The sequence below is a fragment of the Hyla sarda genome, chromosome 4, assembly GCF_029499605.1.
Source record: "Hyla sarda isolate aHylSar1 chromosome 4, aHylSar1.hap1, whole genome shotgun sequence".
In the NCBI taxonomy this organism is placed as follows: Eukaryota; Metazoa; Chordata; class Amphibia; order Anura; family Hylidae; genus Hyla; species Hyla sarda.
In genome coordinates, this window is record NC_079192.1 from 274,018,959 (window position 1) to 274,031,889 (window position 12,931).

At 41.4% G+C, this 12,931-nt stretch overlaps 1 protein-coding gene across 2 annotated transcripts in view; it reads left to right on the forward strand.

The window, feature by feature from the left end:
- Window positions 1-12,931, forward strand: part of HMGA2 (high mobility group AT-hook 2) — a 200,040-nt gene that overhangs the window by 147,476 nt on the left and 39,633 nt on the right. Inside the window, exon 6 of one of the 2 annotated variants that reach the window (XR_008892706.1) lies at window positions 2,024-5,296. The exons of the other annotated variant lie outside the window; for it this stretch is intronic. The gene's annotated coding sequence lies outside the window, so the exon portion shown is untranslated. Of the gene's footprint in view, window positions 1-2,023; window positions 5,297-12,931 lie in introns of those variants that run through there. 2 annotated transcript variants of the gene reach the window in all.

Sequence of the window (12,931 nt, forward strand, 5' to 3'; positions counted from 1 at the left end):
TAGGCATTTAACGATCCTGTTTGTACATGTATGCCCTGGCTTGTTGAGTTCACAATGGCAAGGAGGGGGACCTGTATGGCCTGTGTCATCTAAGGCTTAAAAAACTCAAGTCTAGTACTTATCAGTTCTATATATTTGTATAACTATCTGGCTCCAGTTGATTTGAGAACTTGTAAGGGCGCAATATGGGGAAGGTGCGGAAAAAAGAAGCCTGTTAAACGGAGGAAAAACTTTTTTGATAAGATATATTACAAAACATTTCTCAGGAATACCCCTCTAAAGCATACCTCCAGAGTTGCCGTGCCACACATTCTGCACAGTTCAGCATAGAGAGACCTGGTCAGGCTACTAAGGCAACTCTAAGACATGCCCAAGTCCCATTTATTAAAGACTATTGCATGGAACTTGCTGGGCATTGTACAGTTGCATTGAGAATCTGATCACCCAGCGTGACAAGCATTTCTCCACACCTCTCCAAACTGTGCAGAACATGTGGTACTGCAACTCTTGAGGTACAGTATAACACTTTTTTTTTTACTAAATGGTAGCTGAGCTGCAGTGCCACACACTGTTTTTGGAATCCTGTACAACACTTGTAATCTGATTTTATTGCTCCAAAATTGTACAGCTATTTATTAAGATTAATAAGTAGTAAAGCTATGTTCACACAATTGAATTTACGTGTGGAATTTCGCAGAAGAATTCCGCACGAACATTCCGCAGCAGCAGAGTCTCAATAGTTTCAATAGGATTGTAATGCACTGTTCACATGGCAGAAATGCCGTACCTGATTTTTCTGGAGCGAAAATTCAGATTCCGGCACCTGCAGAAAGAATAGTCATGTCTATGCGGAGTCCACACGGAAATGCATTGCCATCTATGAGATATCGCTTTTCTGAGCGGTTCTAGCTGTCTGCAGAGTGTCCGCACAGAAATTTTCTGTGCAGACATTTAACCATGTGAACATAACCTAAGAATTGTTAGAATACAAACAGTCTGAAAATATCTAAGACTGGGTTGACACATAGCAGCAGTATGCCCCATGGCCAATTAACACACTGCAAAGCTACATGGTAAAAATGTTGGACTAACAACAGTATTGCAAATCCACTGCAGTTTGCAGTAAAACGTGATTTTGCCCTGTAGTAATTGCATGCACAGAACACTACAGCTACATGTGTGATCAGCCTAAAATATGTTAAAACAGAATTATATTTATGTAAACCTTCAACTACGTAATGAAGTACATTTGACACCTTAGCACTTGCAGTTGAATGCACATATACACAGAATCTCTTAATTTACATTTTAAAAATGGCAGGAAATAAAAATGATGAAATCGTAGAGATGCAGTTTTATAGCGCCCATTGGTAAATGTTTACTTTCTCTACGATTATGGTCTACATCTCTGATTTACGGACCGTCTAGTGCTCAGTGGAATTATATGTGCCTTTATGCGAAGAATATTACATACAGGAAATTTTGGTTGGCTTAAAAAACATGCACTGCCCTGTAAATGGTAAATGAAAGCAGAATGAAACCTCTAGATCAGTTATCTTCTATATTGCTTTTATACCTGACATAGCTCAATGAAAATCAGGGTCATATGTTTAATAGTACATGCCTAACCCCAGAGCCTGCCCTTACCAGCAGATGTTTTACTCCCCTCACCACTCATGACTACCTCTGATTTCCACAGATCCCTACAGCCTAATCATTGAATGCTGCTATACACAGTACATTGCAGAGAACTGCTATAGAGCAGTCAGAGATCCTTTATTACATTTTTTATCTACTTAAACACAGTTAGACCGTTATGCAAGCAATATCATTGTTTCATCATGAACATGTTGTTCCTTAGTTTTCAGCTTTGTATTTAGATTTCTGTATAATGAACTGTTAACTTGAATATATTTTTGTACTGAATTTGTCTAGGTTTGTAAGGATAATCTTTCTGATATTACACATTACAGAACATTCTTATCCTTATGTTGAAATATTACTGTCCATATTTGTACCTCAGATTTGTGTCGTTAAAGGAAAATGGACTGATAAAACCAACAACTGTACCTCCAGATTATTTACAGGAACAAGTTACCATTAGATATTTTCACCAACATTTAGGACTGCAGTTAATCCCTAACCAAAGTATTTTGTAGGACATCGTACTAACTAAACACATATGTCAGTCCACGTTTGATATTTTGGCCATCAATACTTGAGAGCTGAAAGCAGTGTCCTGTTCTAGCACTCTTTTATGTACATGGATCCCAATGCCTTCTAGTGAAAACCTTCAAAGAAACTTGAAGCTTTGTAGGCGGGAAGATGCAAGCTTGGCTTTTGCATAATGCAATCATAAGTATGTGTTTAATGTAGTGGGGTAAAATGTATTTTCATGTATTTTACACAAATGTGATTTTATATTGTTTCATTAAGATGTTTATTAAATTCTCAAGTAGAGTTTTTATTCTCTGTTTAGCCAGTATTTACACATTCTTAACATTGTATTATTAACTGGGCAAGAGAGAGTTCCTCAGGGGCGTCAGTGCAGTTTGAGTGGAACTGGTAAATGTGGCAGACTTGCAATTCTCTTTGCCACAGATCAGCTTTACAAGGGCTTGGTTCTAAAGTCTTTAGTGTTCAAATGACTTGTGTGAGAAATCATCATGTTACTATATGCAGAACACCCCGGTCATCCTCCTACTAAAAGTGGCAATACAAGTGGATTTAGTTTATATTGATTTAGGTGTGCATTGTTATCTCCAACACAGTATCCAGTTTGTACCTTCTGAATGTTAAAGCACATGTGCACCCTGTGTCACATTCTGCTTGCACCTTTTTATGCAGTATTACCTCAAAGGACACAAATGAATATGCACCATCAGTGATCCTTAAGGCAACATGACTACACCTTTTGTGTACACTTAAGGGGGAATTTATCATTGTCGGCATTAGGCTATGTTTACACGGCAGAATTTCTGCACGGAATTCTGCAGTAAATTCCGCAGAAATTAATTGCCTATTCCCTTTAATAGAATTCCTTCTGCTGTGTGCATGGGACAGCAGAATCCCTTTGAAGTGTATTGGCTATAAATTCATCCAGTATTCAATGTGGAAATTCTGGCGCATGAACATAGCTTTAGACACAGAGGCCCTCATTTACTCTTGCAATCCCAACATGTTTTGTCGGGATGTGCGCCAGAAATTAGAAAAATCCGACTAACTCTCCATTTTACTGAGAGAACCTGAAAAAGGGGCGTGGTCATCTGGGGAAAAGGGGGCGTCGTCACAGAAAAGGCGCGTATTCCCGACATTTTCACAATAACCCAACATATTTACTACGGTTTCCACAGAAAATGTGGTGGATTTAAAATGAGGAAAACCCGACAGATCGGAGCATGTGTAATAAAAAGGAAAATGTAGGGAAAGTGGAAAATGTAGGGAAACCTTAGTAAATACCGTGGAAAATAAATTGTAGGGAATTAAAACCCACAAAGAAACCTACACAACACTCTTAGTAAATCAGGGCCAGAGTGTAAATAGTCCCAAAATATTTGTGCAAGTCTCCATTTTGCACAAAAATGTTGCAACTTTTTTAACTTTATGCCATCCCCACCAAGTGTGCAGAGCTTGGCGTAAAACAAGGCATGGTCTCCTACAACACCAGATTTATCACAATTTATGCCACAACGGTAGCATAAATTGTTGGTAAAATCTATGCTAGCTGTACGCTATCTCTCTACGTGTCTATTTTAGAAGTACTGTGCAGGGCCCGCTTCACTGCCTGATTTATTAAGAGGCATCCGCCTTTTAAAGGGATTTTCTGGAATTAGAAAAACAGAGCAATTTCCTTCTAAAAACAGAACTTCATCTGTCCTCAGGTTGTATGTGGTATTACAACTTGGCTCTATTCACGTCAATGGAACTGGTTTGCAATACCACATACAACCTGAGAACAGGTGTGGCACACTTTTTCTATCCTGGATAAGCCCTTGATGGTGGAAGTGGAAAGTAATGCGTTTTCATATTATGACTGATGTATGAAACGCAGGTCTTGATAAATTCCCTCCTTTGTTATTTACTACACAAAAGCATAGTATGTTTGCCTGCGGGACAAATGGTCAGTGTCCTGTCCCTATATTGCATGAGAATATGATACAGAGCATTGCTACTCGCAGGATCATGGGGAAGAAGTTCATAAAACAGTCTAAGGTTGTTTTCACACAAAAATTTGTTTTTCATTAGCAAAAAAAAAAAAAAAGGAAAATTGTTAATTTACAGCCAAAAATATACACAATAGTGTGTTATGCAGTGTAAACATGACCTAACAGAAAAATTGTATTTGTTGTCAATAGCAACCCATCACTATGCAACATATATTTTCAAGAGCATCATAAGAAATGAAAGTAGTATTGTGCTTGGTTGCTAAGGGCAAAAAAAAAAAATTTTTCTCCTTTTTAGACTGTGTATATATATATATAATCTAAATCTTCATTACAGTTTCTATATTTACAGAAACCACTAAATTGAAAGTGATTGCAAAATGATCTACATACGCTTTCTAACTGAGATCAGATAAACCTGGTCTATAAGCAATTATAAAAAGGAGAGTTACATTTAACCATTGCATTTCGGGTTGTGTTACAGGATTATGTGATCCGCCAAGTTGGATCATAAAACCAAATTTTCCATTTGGTATTCATCATGACGGAAATAGTAATCTTACATCTTCGTAGATGTAAGGAACTTCAGGCCAGTTTGATTTAAATTCTAGTAAATCTTTGACATGTTAGGATCTTGCCCTTGTGTGTTAACTGCAGAGACATCAGGCACTGAGGAGCTCATATCTCTGTGGCACCATTGTGTTTTCTGTGTTTTTAGTACAATCAGATAAAGACATTACTACCTCTTAGGGCTTACTATACCTCATTTTTCAGACTGAACAGAAGCAGCTGGTGGCCATCCAAACAGAAAGAACATTATAAATTTTTATACATATAGTTTATTTTTGTGGGAGATAAATTTTATAAGACTGTTCTTTGCTGTTCTTGGTCACCTGTATACAAGACTGGACATTTTACTTTTCAGTTCTTCCGTCAACATTATTTTGATGGCGGAGGGGAGCAAAAGTATCAAAATGCTTCACTGATGTTTGCTTTTATTCCTTTTCTCCGAGTGTCCTCTAACCTTTGCCTTGCTCCTTGCATAGACCTCATGTCTGTGATTGTACTTCAAATTGCTTGCTTGATGAACATATTTCTTTTAATGTCTGTTTAGCACAATAAACATAATAGCCTCTGTTATTCCTATGTTGTCTGTGAACTTTTTTGTTGTAAATTGTCAACTAATGATTCTATACAAATATAGTTATACATATATATGGCTAGTCTTGGCTGAAAAGCGGATAAACTTGTATTCAATCAAGGCAATGCTCTTCAAGCCAAAAATATCAACTCTCTGGTACTTTGCTATAGTGTATCAGTCTGGAGTTCAGGCTTTTAATGCTGGGCTTAAAGAGGTACTTTGGGATACAAAAACGTATCCCCTATCCCAAGGATAGGAGATAAGTGTCAGATTGCGGGGGGGTTCGACCGATGGGCCCTCCTGCGATCTCCCATACGGGCCCCTGGCTCTCCTCCTGAATGGGGCGTGTTGACCACTGCACGAAGTGGTGGCCGACACACCCCCTCAATGCAGCTGTGTGAGAGCCGGAGAATGCTCAGTGCAGTGCTCTGGCTCTCCCATAGAGAGGTTTTTTTTTTTAAATATATTTCTTTGACTTTGTTACATGGGACAGGGCTGCATGCCGGTATGAGAAACCTCACTGAACACACAGGGCTACTGCTGGGTAGCCTTGTGTGTATGCTGATAGGAGAATACACAGCGTATTTCCCACTATGCAGCCTATTTTGCACAGCGTGAAATATGCTGCGTAAACACTACATGGGACCGTAGCCTAAGTCAGCACTACAAAATTGTTAAGCACTGTGGGAGCTCAGCTAAACTGTATGGGGTGTCATTTTTGCTATAGACAATAGTGATACAGTTGTCCCTTAAGTTACAATATTAATTGGTTCTGGGCCGACCATTGTATGTTGAAACCATTGTATGTTGAGACCATAACTCTATGGAAACCTGGTAATTGGTTCTGAAGCCACCAAAATGTCATCCAAAAAATAGGAAAAAGTGAGGATTAAAGAAAAATAAGTAGATAACTAATACAGATAAAGAAAGTCCTTACATATAAAAGTAAGAAAGAGCTGCTGGGAGCTGTAATCACTGTCTATGTAGAGGACAGGAGCTTCTTCGGGGTCCTGTACAGTACACGCAATGTACTAAAAAAGTAACATGGAGCCGCACTTACCTGGTGTCCAAAGGAATAGCTAACCCTGGAACAGGTAAAGAGTACAGAACATGTAATACCTCCCTGTACTGTAGGAGGCACTACCAAACAGCCAGTCAGTGCATGCACTTCAGTAATACAGGTGCTTAACCAGTAAAATGCCCATTCTGATTGGTCAGTTCTTCCATCCATTGACACGTTTCACAGTTCTGAACTGTCCATAGCATTGTATGTTGAGTCTGGTTTCAAGTTACAATGGCCAGAAAAAATCTTTGTATGTTGTAACTATTGTATGTTGAGGCCATTGTAAGTTGAGGGATCACTATATAGCGGAAAGTTTTGTCTGAAGTAAATAATTGTCAGCATTGTCTTTCCTGTTTTTTCACCTAAAAGTATATGAATAATTTGACATCTGGGTGTTTTAAATTAGGGATGTGCACAGAGACACACACCACTGACAAGGGTAATTGCAGTACCTGTTCATTTTTTCCCTTACATTTCTATAAAGAATAACTAAGGAAAGGCAAAATGTAAAGTTATGACAATAGATACAAAAACGTAGTTTTATAGGCATACAGGTAAAATAATCACTATGGGGAAGTAAAGACATTACTACCTCTTAGGGCTTACTGTATCATATTTTTGAACAGAAGCAGCTGGTGGCCATTTCTAAATGCAGTACAACAGTGCTATATGCTGATCTACTTTTTGCACATAGTGCACCTTTCTGCAATCAATGGGGCCTGGCGTTAGCCACAATTAAAACTAGCGCTAACCCCTAATTATTACCCCGGTATCCACTGCCACAGGGGTACCGGGAGAGCTGGTACCAACAGGCCTGGAGCATCAAAAATGGGCCTAGGAGGTAACAGGCTGGTGTTGTTTAGGCTTGGGAGGGCCTGTAACAATGGTCCTCGACCAACCTGGTAAAGTCAGGCTGTTGCTGTTTGGTTGGTATCTGGCTGTGAATAAAAATAGAGGGAACCACACGTTTTTTTTTTAAATTTAATTATTGGAAAAAAAACGCATAGGGTTCCCTGTATATTCATTCTCAGTCAGATACCAAACAACCATCAGCAGTCTGACATCACCAGGGTGTCGAGTACCATTGTTACTGGCCCTCCCCAGCCTAAATAACGCCAGCCTGTTGCTGCCTAGGCCCAGGAGCGCCATTTTTGACAATCTGGGCTTGTTGGTACCGCTCTTCTCGGCACCCCTGTGACTGTGGGTACCAGGGTAATAATTGGGGGTTAGCGCTAGCTGGAATTGGGGCTAACACTGAGCCCTGGCTTAGTAATGGACTCTGTCTATAAGACAGCTTTCACTACTAAGCCTGTAAAGTAAATTAAAAAAGACACAACACGTTATAAAAACTTTTATTACAAAAAACACTCCCCCACAAGCCCTCATTAACCATTTTGTTAATAGTAAACAACAAAAAAATTGTTCAATCAGCGTAGTCCACCTAATCCGAAGTAGCCCTCTGCATACACAGATCTGAAATGAATAGAAAAAAAAAGACACAAAAAATGGTTAGTGCAATTATGGCACTCTCCTCTGGGTAGAACGCCCATAAAGCAGGGTTTACAAACAGGGAGCCTCCATCTGTTGCTAAACTACAACCTCCTTAATTTCCAGACAACCTTTGGCTGTCTGGGAATGATGGGAATTGTAATTTAACAGCGAGCCTCCATTTAAGCACCAGCTGGAGTCTTGCTGTTCTTAAACTAGAACTCCAGTGATGGGAGTTGTAATTTAGCAACAGCTGGAGGCACCCTATCTGACCTTTCTTACATTTGCGTCTTTTTAAGGGGGTTTGCACTTTATTTTTTTTGCCTACGTGTGACTTTTGCACTTTATAAATTCCCGACCACTGCAAAGTGTAAACTGAAAATTGCTTATTAGTACTTTATGCTTACCCGCAAAAGTCACACAAACATTTGCTTAGACGCACATGTGACTTTTTTGTGTGACTTATAAGCAAAAAAAAAACCTCTAAATCCCTTGATAAATCTCCCTCCTTATTTTCCATAAAAAAGTCTTAACAATTTGTTGGCACTCCTGTCACAACACCTTCCCTGGTACCCTAAAGTAGAGAACTGCATTGCGATTGGGATCCTGCAGGTCTAGGTATTAGGTACAGTGGGGCAAAAAAGTATTTAGTCAGCCACCAATTGTGCAAGTTCTCCCACTTAAAAAGATGAGAGGCCAGTAATTTTTATCATAGGTATACCTCAACTATGAGAGGCATAGTGAGAAAAAAAAATCCATAAAATAACATTGTCTGATTATTAAAGAATTTATTTGCAAATTATAGTGGGAAATTTGTATTTGGTCAATAACAAAAGTTCAATAAAGTTCTCAATACTTTGTTATATGCCTTTTGTTGGCAATGACAGAGGTCAAACGTTTTCTATAAGTCTTCGCAAGGTTTTCACACACTGTTGCTGATATTTTGGCCCATTCTTCCATGCAGATCTCCTCTAGAGCAGTGTTTTATGGCTGTTGCTGGGCAACGCGGACTTTCAACTTCCGCCAAAGGTTTTCTATGGGGTTGAGATCTGGAGACTGGCTAGGCCACTCCAGGACCTTGAAATGCTTCTTACCAAGCCACTCCTTCGTTGCCCGGGCAGTGTGTTTGGGATCATTGTTATGCTGAAAGACCCAGCCACGTTTCATCTTCAATGCCCTTTCTGATGGAAGGAGGTTTTCACTCAAAACATATGGCCTGGTCCCTTAGCAGAAAAAGAGCCCCAAAGCATGATGTTTCCACCCCCATGCTTCAAAGTAGGTATGGTGTTCTTTGGATGCAACACAGCATTCTTTCTCCTCCAAACACGAGTTGTTTTTTTTCCAAAAAGTTCTACTTTGGTTTCATCTGACCATATTCACCCAATACTCTTCTGGATCATCCAAATGCTCTCTAGCAAACTTCAGATGGGCCCGGACTTACGGATGTACCGGCTTAACCTCTTAAGAACCAAGGACGTTCTGGAACGTCCCCACACCCTGGGCTTTAAGGACCAAGGACGTTCCAGAACGTCCTGGTGTTTCTCCGGTCTCTGCCGCGCGCCGGGCAGAGATCGGAATGGCATTCCTGCTGAAATCCTTCAGCAGGCATGCCGTGCAAATGCCGAGGGGGGTCCCTGGACCCCTCCATGTCGGCGATCGCAGAAAATCGCATGTCAATTCAGACATGCTATTTTCTCCTATTCTGGGCTGATCGGGTCTCTGGTGACCCGATCACCCGGAAAATTGTGATGATATGACCTGTCAGTGACAGCCCAGATCATCCTGAAGGGTAGGAGTGAAGACGCAATGCTGCGATTTCCTCCTATCCCCTGCCATTGGTCAGAATTGATTCTGACCAATGGCAGAGCAGGACAGTGGGTTGCCCTGGCAACCCCCCGTTCTGGCCACCCCTGGATGTTGAGGGGATCGTGGGAAGAAGATGGAGGTCGGTACCTGCAGGAGAAGATGCCTGGAGACCCCGATCGTTGCTGGAGACTGCTGGATCCTGGGTCAGGTAGGGAAACTATTGTGGGGGAGAGGGGGATTGAAAGTGAAAGTAAAGTGATCTTTACTGTGGCAACCACTAGGAAGGCCAAACTGCAACTCCCAGCATGCCCAGACAGTCAAAGGCTGTCTGGGCATGCTGAAAGTTGTAGTTTTGCAACATCTGGAGGGTCTCAGTTTGGAGACCACTGTTACAGTGGTGCCCAAACGGTAGCCCTCCAGATGTTGCCAAACTACAACTCTCTGCATGCCTAGACTGCCCAGGCATGCTGGGAGTTGTAGTTCTGTAACATCTGTCCCTTCAGATTTAGCAATTTTCATGACATTTTTTAAAATTGCTGCCTTACTTTGAAGCCCTCTAATTTTTTCAAAAAGCAAAAATATGTCCATTTTATGATGCCAACATAAAGTAGACATATTGTGTTTGTGAAAAAAAATAAAATTTATTGGGAATATCCATTTTCCTTACAAGCAGAGAGCTTTAAAGTTAGAAAAATGCTACATTTTCATGAAATTTGGGGATTTTTCATCAAAAAAGGATGCAAGTAACGCCGAAAATTTACCACCAAAATAAAGTAGAATATGTCACGAAAAAACAATCTCAGAATCAGAATGATAACTAAAAGCATCCCAGAGTTATTAATATTTAAAGTGACAGTGGTCAGATGTTCAAAAAACGCTCTGGTCCTAAGGTGTAAAATGGCCTGGTCCTTAAGGGGTTAAGCAGGGGGACACTTCTGGCACTGCATGATTTGGGTCCCTAGCAGCGTAGTGTGTTACTGATGGTAGCCTTTGTTACTTTGGTCCCAGCTCTCTGCAGGTCATCCCTCTGTGTGGTTCTGGGAATTTTGCTCACTGTGCTTCTAATAATTTTGACACCCCAGGGTGAGATCGAGGGAGATTATCAGTGGTCTTGTATGTCTTCCATGTTCTAATAATTACTCCCACAGTTGATTTCTTCACACCAAGCTGCTTGCCTATTGCAGATTCAGTCTTCCCAGCCTGTTGCAGGTCTACAATTTTGTTTCTGGTGTCCTTCGACAGCTCTTTGGTCTTGGCCATAGTGGAGTTTAGAATGTGACTTTTTGAGGTTGTGGACAGGTGTCTTTTATACTGATAACAATTAATTAATACAGGTAATGAGTGGAGGACAGAGGAGCCATAAATCTTGCTTGTTTGTAGGTAACCAAATACTTATTTTACAGAGGAATTTACCAATTCATTCTATAAAAATCAGACAATGTGTTTTTATGGATTTTTTTTCTCATTATGTCTCTCATAGTTGAGGTATACCTATGATGAAAATGACTGTCCTCTCTCATCTTTCACTGCATCTGCAGTTTCAGAAGCCGCTGGGCTTCCGAGACAGGGACGTGACGTCACGCCCCCTCCATTCATGTATATGGGAGGGGGCGTTGCGGCCGTTACGCCCCCTCCCATAGAAATGAATGGAGGGGGCGTGGCGTGACGTCACATCCCCGTCTCGGAAGCAGTTTCTGAAACTGCAGATGCAGCTACGCATAGAATGCGGGCTGGTGCTGGGAGATCGCGGGAGGTCCCAGCAGCGGGCCCCCACGCGATCAGACATCTTATCCCCTATCCTTTTGATAGGGGATAAGATGTTTTTGCCCGGAATACCCCTTTAAGAAAACATAATAATAAATCCTGCATGTGCTAGCTGAAAAAGTAAACACTATAATCCAAAAATTATATTCAAAGCTTTATTAATTCAATATCAGAAACAGACATGAACAAGCCCTAACCCTTAAAAAAAGACATATACCCCAAAAGAATGGCACAGAGTAACTATCATGCAGTGACAAGTCAAATGATGGTAAGTATAACCATGTTCTATTCCCAGTACAATACAATAACTCTATCCGTGAGAAACCTGGGTTAGACATGGTGGTGTGCCATATGGGGACCCTCGTGCCTCCTCAACGCCGTTTTGTAGCAGAGCTACTTCATCAGGAGGTGCTGTTACCCACATAAGCCCCTATATTTAACCCGTCAAGGACCAAGGGCATACCTGACGTCCTGGTACTTAAGGACCCAGGGCGTATCTGTACGCCTGTGGGAATTCCGGTCCCTGCCACTCGCTGGGCGGGGACAGGACCGGGATGCCTGCTGAATACAAGTCCCAGCATGACATTCGACTGTCAGTGCATGCTGAGAGTCGTAGTTTTGCAACAGCTGTAGGCACACTGGTTGCGAAACACAGTTTGTTACCTAACTCAGTGTTTCGCAACCAGTGTGCCTCCAGCTGTTGCAAACTACAAATCCCAGCATGCACTGATAGACCATATATGTTGGGAGTTGTAGTTTTGCAACAGCTGGAGGCACACTGGTTGCGAAACACTGGGTTAGGTAGTGTTACCTAACTCTGTGTTTTGCAACCAGAGTGCCTCCAGCTGTTGCATAACTACAACCCCCAGCATGCACGGACAGCCAAATGAAATGCTGGGAGTTGTACTTTTGCCCCCCATGTGAATTCACACGGGCGGGGGTTTACAGCGAGTTTCTCGCTGCAAGTCTGAGATGCAGCAAATTTTCCACTGCAGCTCAAGCTCCCAGTGGAAAACTCGCTGTGAACCCCCGCCCTTGTGACTGTACCCTAAAAACACTACACTACACAAAAAAGGGTAAAACACTTCATATACACATACCTCTACACAGTCATCCACCGCCCCCCCCCCCCCCCAAATAAAAATGAAAAACGTCTGGTATGGCACTGCTTCCAAAACGGAGCCTCCAGCTGTTGCAAAACAACAACTCCCAGTATTGCAGGACAGCCATTGACTGTCCAGGCATGCTGGGAGTTTTGCAACAGCTGGAGGCACCCTGTTTGGGAAACACTGATGTAGGGTAATTTTGGTATCAGAGGCAAGTGTAATTTTGCATCCAGGTCTGTCCCTATGCAAATCCCTAATTTAGGCCTCAAATATGCATGTTGCTCTCTCACTTCGGAACCCTGTCGTATTTCAAGGCAAGAGTTTAGGGCCACATATGGAGTATTTCCCTACACGGGAAAAATTGCCTAGACATTTTTAGGGCTTTTTCTTCTTTTACCCC